The sequence below is a fragment of the Phocoena sinus genome, chromosome 14 (assembly GCF_008692025.1).
Source record: "Phocoena sinus isolate mPhoSin1 chromosome 14, mPhoSin1.pri, whole genome shotgun sequence".
NCBI classification, from domain to species: Eukaryota; Metazoa; Chordata; class Mammalia; order Artiodactyla; family Phocoenidae; genus Phocoena; species Phocoena sinus.
This window is the reverse complement of record NC_045776.1, coordinates 38888416-38907673: the sequence shown is the minus strand read 5'-3', so window position 1 is coordinate 38907673 and position 19258 is coordinate 38888416. Positions and strand designations below refer to the sequence as shown.

The 19258-nt window shown below is 43.5% G+C and overlaps 1 protein-coding gene and 1 long non-coding RNA gene across 6 annotated transcripts in view; one reads left to right on the top strand and one right to left on the bottom strand.

Annotated features, from left to right (window-relative positions):
• The window catches only part of FHOD3 (formin homology 2 domain containing 3), a 497328-nt gene that overhangs the window by 118767 nt on the left and 359303 nt on the right, over positions 1 to 19258 (top strand). The window lies entirely within an intron of this gene.
• LOC116738905 overlaps positions 1 to 19258 on the bottom strand; it is a 30634-nt gene that overhangs the window by 2618 nt on the left and 8758 nt on the right. The window contains exon 3 of one of the 3 annotated variants that reach the window (XR_004345400.1): positions 17703 to 18175. The exons of the other annotated variants lie outside the window; for them this stretch is intronic. This is a non-coding gene — a long non-coding RNA (uncharacterized LOC116738905). Of the gene's footprint in view, positions 1 to 17702; positions 18176 to 19258 lie in introns of those variants that run through there. 3 annotated transcript variants of the gene reach the window in all.

The following is a 19258-nucleotide window of genomic DNA, read 5'->3' as shown; positions in this document are numbered from 1 at the left end:
GTGCGGCTTGTCTCATGTGAGCACAGGCGGAGGTGGGGACAGGCCCTGACGACCAGGGCAATCGGAGAATAAAAGTCAGCTGTTGAAATTCTGTGTGTTAGTGCTAATTCACGTTCACAGAGGAAAGGCTCTCACGTGGCACTTGTTTGTTCTTATTTTGCCTATACAGTTGACCCTCGAACAACGTGGGGATTAGGGGCACCAGTCCTCTGCTTAGTCGGAAATCTGAGTGTCATTTATAGTCGGCCCCCAGTTCCTCCGTTTCCAAGGTGGTTCTGCATCAGTGGATTCAACCAACGGTGAATCACGTAGTACTGTAGGGTTTACTGTTGACAAAAATCTACATCTAAGTGGACCTTCACAGTTCAAACCTGTGAGGTTCCAGGGTCAGTTGTATTTCTGTCAGCTTTATGACCTCATTTCTTAGTTCTCAACGAATCAGCGAAGTCAAATCAGAAGGGAGCACTGGGGCTTCTTTGATACACAGGCACAGCAGCAAGAAGTGCAGTGTAGGATGAGAACTGATTCAGCAAGCGAAAGGGAAAGAAAAGATTAAGAAGAAATGTTGACCTTTAACAATCTTGGTGTGCTAGGATTTATTCATACATCATTAAAACTTATGATTCAGTCTGTCCCTGAGGACAAGTGGTTCCTTTTAGGCTTCATTTCATTCGAACTGTTTTATCCAGGCAATAAATATTTAATTGGTTGATGTTTTAAAAGTTTACCAGGCTGCAGTATATCTATATTTAGCATAAGCCCCAGGAACATTGTAAGTCATTTCCAACAGGATTAAAATGATCCACATGCTTCTTCAGTCCTAAAAGAAATACTAAGCTCTGGGGCACATTCAGTTGTATATCCTTAATTTCAGACGGATGTCCTTGTCTCACTAACAAGTTTTTCCAAGACTGCGTAATAAGGCTGGTCTTTCTCCTTTCCGTGTCACAGCATCCCCACAAGAGAAAGAGAAAGGGATCTGGTCTCTTTGAAGTTCGATCCAAACAAACGATCATCAAGTGATCTCTTTGCTTCTCTCCTGTTTTACTTGGAAATAAATTAAATAAATTTGCTTTTCAAACAGATCTCAAACACATAAATGTCTGAGTGTCATATATATATAGGTTGATACCATCTGTCATTACTCTGAAACATGAAAAGGTGGGTTGGATGTCACTTAGGAAGCGTGACGAGTCCTTGACCCCTGTCCTGGGCATTTTCGTCTACATCTTTGTTCACCTGACACAGGTGACTGAGTGAGCCGTCATTTACTCATTAATCCTTGCACAACTGTTTGGTCAGTGGCGCTTATTTTGTTTAATCTTTCATTTCTACTTATTAAGAATATATAATTTTGGGGACTTCCCTGGTAGTCCAGTGGTTAAGACTCCGTGCTTCCATTGCAGGGGGCACGAGTTCGATTCCTGGTCAGGGAACTAAGATCCTGCATGCTGTGTAGCGTGGCCAAAAAAAAAAAAAAAAAAAATGAATATATAATTTTGATTTGTGAAGTTGTTCCCATGAGCCCTCTTCCTCCACTCCATACCGCCACATTTTGGTGGTATGGAGGTGTGGCATGGAGGACGGTTGTGGCACTCTCCCTGGGGTCCCTCTCCTCCAGTGGGATTCTCTGCCAGCCCTTCACACACTTTAGGGTGATCTCCCTGAAATGCAGCCCTGTCCAGGACATTCTCCTGCATAACGTCTTTCTAGGTGAACCCCTCAGCCTTACCTGGTGTACAGTACAGGCTCATCCTCTTGCCGGCCAGGGTCCTCTCTCCACTCCCCCTGCCCTTCCCTCTGCCTGCAGTGGCCACTCCACCTCCTGTCTCCTGTGCTGCCCAGGTTTGTCATCTCTGTCAAGAAGCAGTTCAAAATGGAGAGGTCTACTTCTTTAATTCTATTTCAGTTTCTTCCCCCTTGGGTGAGAGGTACTGGAGGAACCAGAATATATATACACATGCCTTTGTTTCTTGAGATTATATACCTTAGAAACCTCTTTCCATAACCACATGCTTTGTCTTTTATTGCTGTTGTGTATATTTCTGAGCCAGCAAGGGATTGTCGAGAGAGGACAGATATATCGTTGAAGAAGACAAGTATGAAACTTCCAGTGACATTCCCTCCCCAGATATTTGGAAAAATATAAAGTCACTCAGCAAATGAACTGCCTTAGAGAAGATTATAATGTTGGCCTTAACTTCTTTTACCAACTTTCCATTTCCTTGACATGAATCCAATCAACTGCTATTAACTGTCCCGGAAAACTTTTTTGTTTGCAGAGCTTTTTTAAAAAAAATTACAATTACCACCAAATTGATGAAATTTAGGCTGAAAAATGTTACTTTTAACGAAAAAGGAAAAGCATTGGGCATATAGACGCATATAATCATATGAATTGTAAGATGTGATCATTTTCTTCGGTTTTCCCACCAAAAATGAGACTCCTTAGTTTTCACCTCAGGGACACTTTGGAAGCGGGTGGTCATTTGGTATTTGGAAATGCTGCACCTTCAATCCATCTACACAAATGTACCCATTTCTGATTAGGCTCGGCGTGGTGGTGGCTCTCTCAAGAGTTTAGATGTTCACAATGGCTCCACATTTTCATGTACTCTGAAGAAGAATTGCACAGAGATTAGGATTCAGAATGTTTGTCCAAGTCCAAGTAAAGACTTTTGGGGGAGAAAGATTGAATAAAGTGCTTTATCCTCTGCTGCAGTTTTTTAGAAAGCATCCATGTTGCTTTTGTAAAAGCAATTTCAAGATATTCCAGGGCGCTTCCCTGGTGGCGCAGTGGTTGAGAGTCCGCCTGCCGATGCAGGGGACACGGGTTCGTGCCCCGGTCCAGGAAGATCCCACAGGCCACGGAGCAGCTGGGCCCGTGAGCCATGGCCGCTGAGCCTGTGCGTCCGGAGGCTGTGCTCCGCAACGGGAGAGGCCACAACAGTGAGAGGCCCGCGTACCGCAAAAAAAAAAAAGATATTCCATGTGAGTTCGGATGCTTTGTCCTCAAGAACTAGACACTTTGGGGCTTGGGAATATTACCGTGGACCTGAATTGATAGGAAAGTTTACGTTTATGACGAAAAAGGTGTGCAGGAAAGGCATGTGACGTGTTTACTTCTGCTGCCTGGCTCTTACGGTGTGACACAAGTCAGACCCTTTAGTCAGAATCCACACACTCTTGCTAAATGGGAATTTCATTTTGATAAAGAGGCCTGAAACAGCGGTCTGGGAAGTAATCCTCAGTGTCAGAGGGAGGAGAATGGTAGAAGAAGTATAGAGCTGGAGGAAGAACTTCTAATGTTAAAATTACGGTTTATTCATTTTAAAGTAGGTCTGGCCATACACATATTAAATTCATAGCAGTATCAAATTCAAGGAAAATGTTGTGAAACAGCACTGGATGCAGTAAGAGGAATTTTAAAATAATTATCCTTTGCTGTCTTCTCCGTAGTCAACAGGACTTTGGACTCTGGCTCTCTGGCTGTGCAGTCATCAGGAAGTCTTACTCTTTTCTTTGTGTATTTGGCTGTGCTCTGTTGTTGACTGTCTCCCCTTCGGTTCAAGTGGAGGCCTCCTGGGCAGTTGGTGGCCAGGGCAGCTGTGGTGGCCCGAGTCAAGCGTGCCCCTCCCATGGATGCGGCTCCCCATTTAGCTGTTGGGTTTGTGCCTAAAATGCCACAGTCCGGCAATCTGAGCTCTTGCTTTCTGTTTAAATAAGAAGGCAGATGCTTCACACATGTTCTCCTGAATTGACATAAACCATGGAAGGAAAGAATGCTGGTACTCCATAGTTACCCTGTAGCAGCTTGTTATTTTTAATGTTTAGGTTTCCTGTAAGAGCACAGGCTAAAGGCAAAGCAGCATCTGTGCTGCCCCCGGGATTAGGAGTCATGCTCTTTTAAGTGCCTGAGTAACGGGTGAACGGGGCGGCTGTAAATAGCCAGTTGGTGCGTTTGGTGGATGTCAGAGTCGGGAGGGCTTCCTTGGGCCAGCGTTGTCCTGGGTGGCCAGGGAGGAACACAGCCGAGGGGAGGAAGGCGCATTCTGTCTTGCCTTCCTTTCCACATCAAGAAGAGCAGATGCTCGACTCACAGAATTCGCCTGCTCGGGGAATGTTCGCTCTGGAGCACAGGCTACTGGGAAGGTCTAAAAATAGGACTGAGAAAGGGTTTGCCCCTTTTCTTGAAGAAGACGTTGGCCTACATGACTTTCGGAGGCGTCAGACGGCTCCCAACAGACTCTCGTGTTAAGTTACACTTGGTTCACTCTTCTGTCTCTTCTGGGGCTCACCTCTTCCCGAGGCTGGTCCTGCAGAGGCTGGGAAGGGAGGATGTGGCCCTGGACATTCCGTACAGTTGTCGTGGGTTTATACTGATCCGTCCGCACCCCCTTGGTCTGCCACGGCGGTGCCAGGCTCACGTCAGAGCTGAATTAATTGACGGTGCATACTTGAAAGCAGACGGGCCGCAATTTGGAGGTGTCTGTGGCTGTCAAGTACAGTCAGGTGTCACGCAGACTGAGCCTTATGGCCTGTGAATCATGGACCAGCTGCAAACACTCAGGGAATGTCGTGCGCCCACCTGGGATCGCATCTCCCGCTGGCCACCTGGGCAGTGTTGCCCCCTCCAGTGTGACTGCACTCTTGTAAGTGCCTCTCTGCCCACACGTGGTGGTGGCTGGTGCCTGTGTGTGCCGCCCCGGGAGGGTGGCCCTGAGGGATCTGAGGTGGGCCTGGGAACGAGTCTGTTAAACAAAGAAGCTCAGAGACAGTTTTACCTGTGGCTGACCCTCGTGAGTGCGGGACAGCTGGTTTTATGAACAAGACTTTAGATAACCACAGAATTTGGTGTTAAATATTTCTCCCCCTCACACTTAGGGTTTTTTAAACGCAGTGTTGGCCTAAAGTAAGAGCCAGCTTCTGGGAACGGGTCAGTCAGGAGCCCTAGTATTTGGCTAGTGTCCTTTAGCTTATCTGTGATTAGCTGAGATGCTTGCTAAATTCTTTTCCCATTCCAGCAGCTTTATGACCGTCGGGGTCTGAGGTCTGGTGGCAGTCCAGGACAGTATGTAGTTGGCGTGGTATAAATAGTAAGTGGGGACATGTCTTACCAGCCTTTCACTTCAGATGACTCCAGTAGTGCTGGAGTTTTGATGTTTATCACATGTCTCTTTCACCCCCATCCCTTTCTTACCCAAAAGACAAATGGAGAGGTTAAATATGGCCATGACTCAGCCACGGCTCAGCCCAAGCCCAGGAGTGGCCATCAGGAGTGTCACCATCACAGGTTCTCCTGGAACTGGCATGCAGACCTTTCAACTGTCTTAGTTTTCACTGAGGTTTAATAGCTTATTATCAAAATGTATTCTGATAATAAGCTAATAAAGTATTCCTGAGCATGTTTCAAAAACTAGAACAATTTTTTTAAATGAAAATATAGATTAGGTTGATTTGCCAAGTGACATTCGTGTGTGAGGAAATGCACACAATTAAACGAAATCTAACTTTTATGCTTAGGTAACAAAAGAGAGATGCCTTCAAATTTTCAAATATCAATACTTATTCAACAGTACATGGTGAGGAAGTTGGATAGCTCCTTTTGTGAGACCTTTCTCATTTTGATAAAGTTAATTGGCCCTGAAAACTTAACTTCAGTCGAACCAAGAGTTTGTGGAGCTAACGCTGTAAGGATCTTAAAGTCTAAAACAAGACCGAGATTGTATATAATGAATTTTTTGTGTGGGTTAAGTGTTAGAATGGAGAACAGAAGTGGAGCGGTGACTGGCTTCAATGTTTTCTCCCTTGAGAAAATGTTTCAGAGCAATAAAGGTGATATGTACTGTTGAGCACACGAGTGTGGGTCTGAGTCCAGTGGGAGTTGCTAGCGGATTTTCTGGAATAATTTTCCAGAATCAGTAGTCAACAAGAAGACAGTAGTGACACGCAACATTGATATCTGGCCAGGGCTGCTGTGAATGTTGATGGTGGTTTGGGGCCACGTGCCAGTTCTAGGGGACAGCCGGGCCGTGCTGGTTTCTGGGTGGCAGCACCTGTGCGGATAAGCACAGAGGGAGCGGGTAACAGGAGGAGGGAGTGTGCTACCTGAAGAAGGAGAACTCTGAAGAGGTCAGTATAGGAATCAGTGGGGAGACTGTGGCCCAGGGTAGAGCCAGGAAGAGAAGAGCAGGGCTCTCATGGATCCCAGGACACCCCAAGCCTCACTCCTAGATCAGTGTACAACTGTCAGTTTTGGAGTGGGGTGGCATTTCAACAAGGTGTGTGATTCTTATTTTAATTTTAAAAAGTTCTTTAATTAAACTCTAAATTTAACTTTTGGGGAAAAGGTGGCACAGCCACATGGCTGCACCTTTGAAAAGTATAGAATGATGTATAATAAAGTATCCTGCCCTCGTACCCCAGCCATGTTCTCTACTCCCACTCCCGAAGCTCACCAATTTGCCACCTCATGTAGTCAGTGTTATTAATTCCCTGTGTTTTTAATGCATGAATGAAAAATACATAATTCATCCCCCTTTTTAAAATAAAAAAGGTAACGTGTCATATGCACTTTTTTTTCACTTAGTAGTTTTTGAGGGTCTTATCATGCTAGTAAATAAAGAACTGCCTATTTCCTTTTTGACAGATGCATAATATTCCATTACATGTATGTAGGAACCTTTATTTAATCCATCTCCTTGGTTTGTTGCCTGTTCTTGGCCATAAGAAGCAATGCTGCAGTAAATAACTGTATGTGTGCCGTTTTGCACATGTACAAGTTTATCTGTAGGATAAATTCCAGGAGGTAGGATTGCTGGGTCAGATGGTTTGTGCGCTTATACTTTTGATAGATTTTGCCCAGTTGCCTTCCACAGGACTTGTTCTCATTTCCCACCAACGATTTGAGGTTTTGAGGTTGGTCAATTCAAATGTGTTGGAATATGTCTTCATGCATCAAATAGTGATGCAAAAAGCATATTCTATGTGCGGGTTTGAAAGCACCATCAGAAATGTGACAGCAGTGCTTCCCAAGAGTGCAGGGGACCCGCTGAGTCCTGGTTTCATGTAAGACAGCCCCCCGCCCCCCGACAGCAGTGCTTGTAGTTCCTGCCCAATGGCGTGTGATCGGCCTGGGATCCAGGTCACCCTCCAGGCTGCCCAGAGGGGTGCCTTGCTTTAATCCCCCAGCAGCAGCCCTGGCTGAAAAAGCCTTTTGAGAAACAAAGAGGATCCAATTCAAATTAGAAAACATAAGAGTCCCTGAGTAAGCCCTTGGTGAATTAGATCTGATTAAATTAAACACTGATGGAAGCTGTCTTTATCAGACGTGTAGGAAGGATGTATCAGGGAGATGAGCAATCAGCTTACATCTTTTAGTATTTTTAACACTGAACAGAGAAGAATGAACATTGACATCATTTTAACACGAGACACGAAACCACCAAGCCGGGGTTGGTGGGTTGGTAAATCAGCCCAGGGAGCCTTCCTGGGTCTCCCACTGCCCCGGCTTCCCTGCCATTCCCAGCCTCCTGGGGATTTACAGTGCCTCTGCCCCCCAGGCCCCTCCCTCTGCCCGCTTCTCCACCTCCTGAAGCATGGTGTCCAAATCCCCATTCTGCTATCAATTTTAAAATGTAAGTAATGAAAGTTTTTTTCTAGTAGTAAGAGCAATTCACATTGATGATAGAAAATTTGCAATATTTATGATTTAAAGCTGTGGTTCCAGTTTTGGAATTTGTTAGAGATTAGATTGGGTTAGAAAGAAGGAATGAGCAGACATGGGAAAGGAGGTTGGAAATGGGCTGAGTTCAATTTGGGTGAAGTTCTCAAAGTATGTGGAACAGCTGAAATCATCTCACCACATTTTTGACCACTGGGAAAGTGTAAAGAAAAGGCAGCCTAACTGCATTTTGCCAGGGTGAATCTGATGAGAATCCCTGAACACACAGTGAGAATTAGAATGATGATGGATGCAAAGAATGTATTCGGGGTCACTAATCACACAGAGGGGCTGATTTGGAAATACTCTGCTGTCTTTTCAATGCATTGAATCATATTGCTTTATAATAGTGAATAATAGTAGGAAGTTCTTCGAGACCCCATAGAAGGGCTTTAGGCGGTGGGCACAGTGTCTGAGGCCGTGTGACAAAAGCATGTGCTTCTGAAGGTAGAAGTAGTCCCAGAATGATCACAGGCTCACGGATAAATGCAGTGCACATGCGTTTTTTATGAACAGCTGGTATAGAATGAATATAGTGGTATTGAATAATACAGCAAAAATGTAAACAAAATCCCCGCTCTGAGTTTCCCTTATCCTGCTGTAGTTTTTCACAGCAATTGTCTCTTTATGTTATACACTCAGTTCTGTCTAACACTTGTTTTTAAAGCATACATTTGTTCTAACATGATTGACATATTAGGGAACAATTGGAGTATAACATGAGTTTCAAATGTGCTTATGTGAAATTTTCTTTGCAGAACCACCAGATAAACTCAGGAAACTGCATTGAGCTGAGTCAAGCCACGTGGGAATACACAAAATGCACACACGCACACGCCTCAGACACCTCCCAGCTGTCTCAGTTCATGTCTTGTTGTCTGAGGCACACTCTGCCTACATGTGGTTACAGCTTTCGTCTGATTTCTGATCATCTTCCTTGACACCCCGCAATGACTCCCGAGCTGCAGCCCTTCTGGGTAACCACTTCCACCAGTACCCTTCAGGTTTTTTCCCTCAGTAAAATGCCACAGAGGTTGTAGCGCTTATATATTTCTTAGCCATTTGGCATGTATAAAATTGTGCTATAGCGTTTATTAGGTTCCTGTCTTTTCCCCCCCTTATGCCCTTTGGTTTTCGGTAAGTGATCTTTGCATAGCATGGTGATTTTCAGGAACGCCTATGTGGTGTTACAGCAGAACTGACAGCATGAGTACCGTGACCTTATTGTGTTTGTTGTCTATTGTCTTGTGTCTCCATGCACCTCCCCCCCATATCAGTTCATGGGGGGCAGGGCCTTCTGATCATTTGCTCACTCTTGCATCCCCAGCATATTCTCAGTGTCTGGCACAGAGCAGGGGCTCAACAAATATTTGTTGAATGAATGAATCACCAGATTTTTTTTTTACTGCAAATAGCAAATGAATGGTTCTGTTAAAAAAGAGATTATTAAAGTTAAGGGATAGAGTATTGCATTTGAGTTTGGCGAACACATCTGGCTCTTTGGCTGACATAGCTTATCAAGGGAGGCAGGGATGGAAATTTGGGGTAAAGGTCACAGAGCTTTTTAAAATTTAGATTCGAGAAGAAACATTCTAATAATGTATTCAAAGTCAATTAAAGTAAGGACAATCAGGATAATAGCCAAAGTGGTCAGACCTACAAAAGGGTTATGTTCATTTAGTAAAAATAGTGAAAAAGAAGAGATCCTAATGATCGTGTTTGACTCCAAAATAGTTTAATAAATGTAAAAGGAACTTTTTTTTTTTTTAATCCAGAAAGATATTTTCGATCAATTGTTAGGAAGGACCGAAGGTTTGTTTTTTTTAACTGAAATTTCAGAACCAGTGCATCATTGCTTCAGCACCTGTCGTGTATGTTTAAAATACGTATACGGTTAGTGCTCAGTAAATGAAGGCATGGATTGAGTATGCATGTAAAACTCTTAGCTGGAACTATAGATATAGACGTATATGTGTGTACACACTTATCCATATACATGGAACTTTGTGATGCAATCATGGGAAGTAGTGTATGTGTATTGTTTCATTTCATTCTGACAACAACCCTATAGGGTAGGAGCTATTACTGTCGACTTTCACATGAAGAAACTAAGGCCCAGAGAGGGTAACTTCGTGACAGTTGTGCAGCTGGTGAGTGGCGGACCTCAGGTTTTGGAGCCAAAGCCCATGCTTCCGTGCACTGAGAGCATTACACTAGTTTCTGGTGATTCCAGTTAAGAAAACTTGTGTCCTGCCCTCCAGGAGGGGGTGATGGAGATGTAAGTAAGAAAGGACAGTGTGGTTGGTACCCGGGTGAGGAGAGCATGAGGAATTGCGGTGGAGCAGGTGCTCGACTGCTTCATGTAGCGGGCTTCTCAGCCATCGACTAGGCGCTTTGGAAGGTGCCTTCTACATCGAAAGGAGACCACACACCCAAAGAAGCAGAAAGCACAGACACTGCGTGAAGGAAGGAACTACCTTCCTTAAGAATTTATTCAATTCTTAACTTCATTCTAAGTGCTGGACCAAAAGCTTTTTATACATTGTACTGGTAACTAATGATTTTGCATCTGGGCTTTGTGGTAAGTGCTTTTACTCCTTCTGTCTCCTTTAACCTTTACAGTACCCCTGAGGTTGGTTCTCATATTACCTCCCTTTTCCATAAAACTCAAAGAATGTGCACAAAGTCACACAGTCAGTAAGTGGCTTTGTTTAGTCCTCACCCGCCAACCAATGGTGGCAATTATTTTTAGAATGAGGATACACAGCGAGGAAGTAGCACAGTTAGGATCTGAAATCAGATCTGTCTTCACAGTCTTTGCTTTTCCCATTATAAATAAGGCACACGCTGAGGTGTGCTTCTAGAAAAAATGTGGGAGGAGATTTGAGACCGAAATATTTAAGTTCCTACAAAGCTTAATAAAAATACATGTGTACTTAGAATCATGGAGATCGTCTACTTAGAAAAAAAACCAATTACCAAGTTGCCACAATTTACATGATTTAAAATATAACTGTGAGACAAGAACGATCACATCGCCAGCAGAGGGATTCTCCTCAAAACCAGATCTGATCCTGTCTCTGTTCCACCAAAAAATAATCCTTCCTGGTTCCTGTTGTCTGCAGAGTATGATTCTTGGCATGTCTGCTGTTGTGGTCAGTCTCCTGCCACCTCCACAGGCAGCTCACACAAGCGCTTCTCTCTCCAACGCTGAATACCCCTTGTGTTTTCATATAATAATGCAGTTAATGCTCTTCTCTCTTCCCAGAGGCACCACCCCTTTCTTTCTTGCAAAATCTAGTTCAGTCTCATTACCTTGGGGAAGACTTCTCAAAATCCCTCAGACAAAATTTAGTTGTCTCATTTTCTGTTACCCAGATCTTTGCCGATCTTACTCTCATGCATTCAGTACGCTGGTTCGCGACCGCTGGCAGACTGTCCACATAGTTCAAGGATTGTCATGGATTGAGGCTATCCTTTCTCCACATTCACGCTCCTGGTGCCTGGCCCAGAGTCTGGTACACTCAGTCAAGTGTTTGTGCAACGGGTAGGTGGATGGATGGATGAATGAATGTGTAAAATGTTTGAATTATCCCATAAAAATACGATACATGGTTAATAAGTTATTCTAAATTAGAAAGTGTTGCAGCCACAGTCACTGGATGAACTGTTTATCCACAATGAATGTAATTACTGATTTTTTTCATTGTTTCTGAAAAGTAATCGTTTTCGGATATTAGGATGCAAAATAGGTGTTGAACAAGAGATGTTACAGATATGTATCTTCCAGTGGATCACAATTAGGAAGTGTTCAATTTTGCACATATGCTTTCCTGCCTCTCCAAAACCTAGTCATCCTTCTTGGTCCCAGATGAGCTCTCAACCTGTGAGCAACTCCCCGCTCACCTGCTCTGGACCCTCTTAACAAGCCTCTTCAGGGAGCATCCATAACTGTGGTTGTCATTTATTCTGAAATTCATTTCTAAGGTATATGTCATGACTTTATTTTTCATTAATTCTGTCTTGGGTTACTGTTGATTGCCCAACCAGATGATAAATATTTAGGGGGCAGGGGTCACATGTATCCTTTCCCCCCGCCCCTCAGCATGTGTAAAGTGGTAAGCATGTCTGTGTAGTAAGCACGAAGGAAATTTTTGTTGAATCCATCACTCTCTTTCTTTGTCCTGGCAAGTTGAAAACGCCCTTCTTCCGTTCTTGGTTCACACTTGTGGGGAACAGAGCCCCACTCAGGGCTGCTTCCGTAGAGGGGGTTTGCTGTGAGGGTGCAGGGGTGTCTCATGGAACAGAAGGGCAGAAGGAGCAGGGCATCATGGGAGAGGGTATGGCAATGGGACATCCTCGCCAACAGGTCTGTCTGCCTGTCTTGTCAGATGGTCTCTCGTCCCTTCTTCTCCTGGGGCCAGTGCCCCACCCTAGTTTTCTCTGTCGACTGGACCTGTTTGCTCTTTGAACATGGCATCAGAATGGCCACTCAAGGAACCATACTACACTTTCTGGCTTTCAATAAGAAATTTTCACACTTTCTGACTTTCCGAATCAATTTTTAGGAGGAGGAACATGACTGGTTCCCTTAGGTCAGGTGTTCTTCCCGGGTCCTGTCAGCTGTGGCCGGATAGATGGGGTCACCAGGTGTCAACATTTTCAAGCAAGATAGTGAGACTACATCATCAAAAGATGGTGTGGTCTGAGTAGGCATCCCAAGCTTGTCTAGTGAAATTTAAAATATGTTTCAGCAGGAGTCAGTTGAGATGAGAATGTTAAATTAATTAAGGGGCCAAGTGCCAACGTTGCTTGGAATAAAGAGAGAGACATGCCATGCTGCTGCATGAAGGTTTGGCCTAGGAAGTGGCACCTCATGAAGGGTTTTGAGGTCCAATTAGAAATTAGAGATTGTTTTTCCCAGAAGCCCCTGCCACCAGGAACTCTGACGAAGTAGCATGGCAAGCAGTGGCTGGAGTGTCACGTAGGTAGCTTATTCTGCTGTGAGAAGCAGTGCTGTGAGGCGTAGGCTTTTCAGGGTGTTGTGTGCACCTGTTGTTTCTGTTTAGAGGAGGTGGGTGGGAGTGACACCTTGCAAAGTACTAATTGCTACCCATCTGAAAAAATTAGCAAACTCCAGGAGGAAATAGGAGCTGAAGAACTAGATAGATGTATACCTAATGAGATTCAGAGCCCCAGCCAAAATGGGTGAAGAAAATACCCAGTTTTGTACGGCAGGTCCCAGCAGGGGCCACACAGGTTGCACTTCTTACAAGCAACCGAAATACTGCAGAGGGGCCTCCATATTTATTGCCTTTGTCCTTTGAAAGCAGCATCAGTTACATCTGTTACAGATGAAGCTCCTTCCTTTGCTATGGGGAAGGAGAATGGCTTTCAAGAATGTCTCTCTGCTTTTTGCCTGTTAACACAGATTAAGGAATTCTTAGGATTGGAGAAATAATCAGGAGTCAACGTGAAAAGGAGTCTGAGGCTCTGACAGGAGACAAACGCCATGCAGGGCAAGAAGGGGGGCATGCACAATAGAACTGAGGGCGGAGCTGCAGGAGGAAATGAGGGGCTTCTTAGGGGAGAGGCCTCCCCTGTTCCCTGGAGCATCCAGAAGGTAGCATGCCATTGCCAGCACTGGAGAGGAACCTTGTTGCTTAGCAGCAAGAAAAGTAGAGAAGCAGCCATCTGAAGAGCTGACCTGCTGGCAGACCTGTGTATCTTCCTCTGGGGCTTGTTCTCATGATGGAGCAGAGCCTGACCAGACCTCAGAGCTACCAAAGAGCTCGCTGATGCCAATGGGTGCTGTTGCCTTGTGTAGGCCCTAAACCTCAGGGTCCAGAGACCTTGAGATTCTGGGTGTGAAGGTGAAAGGCCTTAGGACACAGGAGAAGCTTTCGTCCCTTTTTACTATTGAAGGATCTTGATTTGAAAGAGAACAAAGATACGGCACTTTGACAGCTCATTGGTGTTGATCTAAACTACACGTTATTTCATTGTGCATGATCTCCATTTGCCAGAAGAGTAGGGTTGGTCAAATGAGCCAGTTTTTAAAAATGGAAATTAAGCAAGTTTATTTTAATCATAAGCTTGACAGTAATCTCTAGTGAAGTCTATTCCACCCAGTACATGGTTGATAATCAGTAGCTTTATTTTTTTCATTAAATCAGAAGTGAAAATGTGGGGCAAGTTGATAAGCATTTTGTTAGAATTTCTAAATGACTGCAGAATTACAAGGAACCAATGTCATGGGTTAGCTAAGAGTGAATGGAGGTGACATTGGGCTGGTGGATCTTACTTTAGGAATACACTCGATAGGGATTCTTATAATATCCTTGTGGGCTAGGTGTTAGTAAGATGAACTCACCATTTATTTAAAAACAATCTGGTTGATGTTTTTTGTTTTTATTTTTGCTTTGAGTCATCAGAAAGGGACAGGCAAACTCACTGGATGTCATAATGCTGTCATGTCTTCACCTAAAAAAAAGAAGATCAGTGTCCTATATCTGGGAGGACTTCCTCAAAACAATTGAAAGTGATAGAAAGCTGATAGGAATACCTAATGTTATATGACAAAGTTGAGATGTTAATAGGTTGAAACCAACTAAAATGAGGAAACATAATTGAAATAAATGTCCTCCCTCTTGGGTAAAATTTTATTACATGAGTATAGAAAGATACTGGAAAAGCAGCATTTTTATAAAAGATGACCTGTATGTTTTACTCGACTACATTTACAGAAAATAAAGCTATATGGATGAGATGGCCTGTAAAGCTTTACATTCTTTCAAAGGGATATAAAGGCTTTGGCTGCAATGCTCTGTGAGCAGTATCTTAGGAGGGCCCATGACTCTTTGAAGGGTGTCCTGAACAGCACGCAGGAGAATTTGGGGCAGCCAGAGGGCTTAGGGAGGCCTGGTGTAGAAACCTGGCAGGGTTGTGAAGAGCCTCTTCCTAATTTTCATGACTGTCTTAGAGAAGGAGCGGGCCTGTTCTGGGTGGCTCCCTGGGGTAGCACTACCTCTGTGGGTAGAGGTTACTGGTGGACAGACCGGGCACAGGTTTGAACAAGCCTAAAGGCTGAGTTAGGGTGCGTCTTTAGTGGGTGGAGAGTAGAATTTGGTGCCCTCTGAGGTCCCTTCCAAATCTTAGATTCTGCAGTACTGGGCAATCTACATTTTGTTTTAATTTCAGAGTCACTAACATATGGTTTAGAGATGAGTTTATCATTATAATTTGGATTGTGTAATACTATAAAAGGAAACTGTGATAGGACTGTCCTTTAAGTGGGAAGGCTCAAGGAAGTTTCCAGAGAAGCAAGAGAAACGAGGACCGTTTTGCAGAGAGTGAGTTTTGTTGAATGTAACTGTGATAATAAAATAAACTTGTTATTTGAAAAACATGTGGTGACTGCAGGGGGTGCCTAGGAAATGTGTGGCATGGGGAACGTGTCCCCAAAATGCATTTTGCCTTTAGTCACTAGAGGTTGACTCCATATGGTAAATCTGAAGATTGAAAAAAATATTTTTTTCCTTTGGTGATCCTTTTTGAGCATTTCTGCTTTCCAGTAATCATAGCTTTGTTTTACCAAGAAAGCTCTGCCTCTCGGGGAGCTGTGATTTTCAGAGCAATTACAGCTGGCATGGGCGGCCGAAGCCCGTCAGGACCATGGTTGTCCTGGAGATTTTCTTCGGAAAGAGACCCTGATTACTCTTTATTTTTGCTCCTGTTGTTTTACTCTAATTTGTAATTTAAAATCCACTATACAAAGAGTCTACAGAGCGCCAGCTGGTTGCTAGTTTAAAGACTTTCTTTTCTTTCTCTATTTTTTAAATTTTAAATTGGACTGTCAATTTTGGTGGTTGCTGTTTTGAAATCGGTGTGCTGTATCTTTCTGTTTCCTTAACTTCAGTGGATGGGGAGGTTGAAAACAAAATCACCAGTTTAAGATTTACGTTAAACATCTTTTCCTAGAAAAGGGGGTAGGGCTGCCTCCTCCAGCTTCATCTTCTTTAGATGAGGGAAGGAACGGTGGGTCCCTGGAATTAGTCCTCTGATTACAGCCTGGGAAGTTGTCATCTCGGGAGACCTTTGAGTGTGTGCTGTGTGCCCTGCCCTACTGGTCCTTTTCTGGGCAAGTCGGGGTCACACGTGGAAGGGAGGGAGGCAGACAGGTGGGACCGACCAAGACGGTACTTTCACTCGTGGGTCGTGGTCAACCGCAGAGGGCAATAAATGGCACCTTCTTGTTGCTTTTGAAAAGCAAATGCTTAACTCCTATGTAATAACGGCTGTGTCTTGACTTTTGCTGAGTGTTCTTTATCATATGTTTAGACTGTATTTTTTGGAGGGAATGGCTTTTCTTTTTGGTACTATGATTCTCTGCCTTTGCAGTTTAGATTAAAGCCTTATCTTTCTGTTTTTTGTTCCCATTAATTGTTCAAACGTCTTAATGTCTTAGGCTTACACATTGACTCTTGAATGAAATCACTCATATAACCCAAACTTAATAGGACACTGTGAAGTGGATGTTCTTAAACTGCTCTTGCAGTACAGTCCTTTAGGAAAGCAATTAAGCAACATGTATTTAGCTATTACTTTTGTTATTATTAGGAAAGACCTTTACAGATTTATTCTCTTTGTCCCCGTAATTTAATCTCTAGGAATCAGTCCTTAGGAAGTCTTATGAAATACAAAACATAGACATAGAGCTTTATTTATAAGAATGAATTCTAATAATAAATACTGTAAACAAACTATATATGTCTAATAGTAGTGAGATTGGTGTTGTTTCTTCTTCTAATTATCTGCATTTTCAACATCTTTTTAAAAAAAGTGTGTTCGTTTGACTTGTTCCAGCAGCTAGTAGGTCACATCTTTTATGGGTGAGAGGCTAGACTAAAGGGAATTTATTTTTCTTGCATAGCTAGTGTAAGGGAAAAAAGTGCTTGGTTTAGGATATCTCATACTTAGTGACTGTATACCCTGGGACTTCTGTTCCTGGAAGTATGGTAGATGAAATATCTTGAAAACCCTGCTCTTACAGAACGCTTGGTACTGCTGGCTGTAAAACATTGATGTTTTAAATGCTTGGCAGAGATGCCAAGAAATCATAGGAAATCCAGTGTCCAAAAACCTTTTCATGAGTGAGAACTGTGTGAGCTGATGCTAGAGCAGCCTCGGGAAAGTGGGCCAGTCTTGGTGACCGCAGGGCACTTAGGGGTCTGTGGAGGTAGATGATGAGACCTTAGGTCCGAGGAGGGTGGGGATTCCTGTTTAAAGCCAGGCTGCTCAGGACCATATTCTTGGTGAAAGAATAGACCACAGAAAATACACCCACCAGACTGGGGAGATGAGCAGGAAGTTTACCCCCTCTGGCTTGGGGCTGGGTGTGGTGGGATTTGTAATCTCAGGTGTACTCTTACTTGGGCTTGGGGTTTGAATGATATTACTTGTGTAAGAATCCTCACTCTGATTAATTAGCATAAGAGGGGTCCCAAGGTGGTGATGCTTTTCTTGAGGGACACAGTATACTCAGGCTGCACAGAATTCCCACATATCAAGTGTTTCTGAAGATGGGCTCACAATCCAAAATTAAAGACCCCCCGAGGGAACCATCTACCACACCCGAAGCTTAGTACACATGGCCAGCAGTGGAGTTAGACTGCTATAAAGTTATATAAGAGACTGCTGGATGGAGAATATTAAATAAGTATGTTTCAAACTATTGGAAACATGAAAGAACGTATTTAAAGCATAAGAATAAAAAGATGTTATGAAAAAAGAAAAGGCAGACTTAAATCAAAACCAAAGAAATTAATTTAAATACTCAGTGGACAAGTTAATCACTGGATTAATAAAATTGAAGAAAAACTTGCGTATTAGAAGATGGATGATATAAATCTACTGAAATGGTACAGCGCTGCATATTTCATTTAGAATATATATTGGGAATTTTGGAAGAACACAGAAACCGGGGCCCAAAAGATAACCTGCAAATTATAGAAGCTAATGCAAGTATTGTCTAGCAACCTATAGCTTTAATGTGTAGTTGGATTGTGTTTCCAAATATATTTTATGAGACATTGACAAATTGGGTGAGACTAGTCATTGCTGCTATTTTGAGCACTTGCCATGTGTAAAGTCTTGTTTTCATGCATTCCATTCCATGAGGAGGTGTGGGGGCTGTCTGCTGTTTCCACCTGTCCAGTTCTTTTCCCACCTTCTCTGGTAGCAGCACTTGCTTCCCCTTTGGGGGACCACCCTTCTCCCAGGGCGTGCTGTTGTGGGGTGGTCCTGGTGGAGGCTTGCCTGTGAATCAAGTTACACCAGACTTCCCTGGCTCTGGGTCCCCGCTGGGCATCTCCCTCCTTGGAATCCTGATCTTGAGGGGAGCGACGCAAGGATGGAGCTGATTCAGTGCAACAGCAGCGGCCCCTGAAAAGACTGTTTATAATTTGTTACCCACATCCCCAGGGCTGTTCTGCTTCCAGCCCTTCCCAAGGCCCATCCATTAGCTTTTCTTTGGATTCTGAGAGCTGCTCTTATACTATTAATGCATTTTTCTTTCTTTCTTTCTTTTTTAAGCCAGTTACTTTCTTGCTTGCAGTCACAGAAACTTAACTGATTTAGTAGGTGTTTAACTTTTCTGTCTTTCAGATGCTAGAAATGAGGTGTAGAAAAATTACATTATTTCCCACAGGTCATAGGGTCAATAAGGAGTAGAGGCTGAATTTGAAACCAGATCTGGTCTGTTCCAGAGACTCCTCTCACCCTGTTTCCATGTAGCCTCCCTCCAAAGGGGCTCTTCTATCTATGGAGGAAAATTTTTCCGGGTCACATCTGCTTTCCTTTCAGAACAATATCTCCATATACTTGCACGTCATTGGGGTGGAACCTTGTCAAAAGTTGGCTGTATGTACAAATAAACTCTATTTTTGGATTCTGCCTTTATTAGTTTTCTATCACTGCACAGTAAATTATCACAGACTTAGGCCTTAAAACAACACTTTTTTTTAACAACTTATTTTTAACACTTAAATCAACAACTTATTTTTCCACAGTTTACATAGATCCCAGCTTTGCTTACATGGGTCCTCTGCTCAGGGTCTCACGAGGCTGAAATAAAAGTGTCAGCGGGGCTGTGTTCTTATCTGAGTCTTAGGTTCTTCTTCTAAGCTCACTGGTTGTTGTCAGGATTTAAGTCCTTGAGGCTGTAGGACTGAGGTCCTCAGCTTCTACAGGCTGCCTGCCCTTCCCTTTCACGTGGTCCTCTCTTCAGCATGGCAGTTGCTAATTCAAGGTCAACAGAAAAGCTCCTCTGCAGCTACTTACCTCTTACCTCTAGACCCTTTATTAAAAGGCTCGCCTGATTAGGTCAGGCCTCCCTAGGAAATCTCCCCTTTGATGAACTCAAATTGATATGGGACTTTAATAATATCTGCAAAATTCTGCCATCTTTGTCATATAGCGTATCTAATCATGGCAGTGATAGCCTATCCTATTGACTGGTCTCACCCACATTCAAGG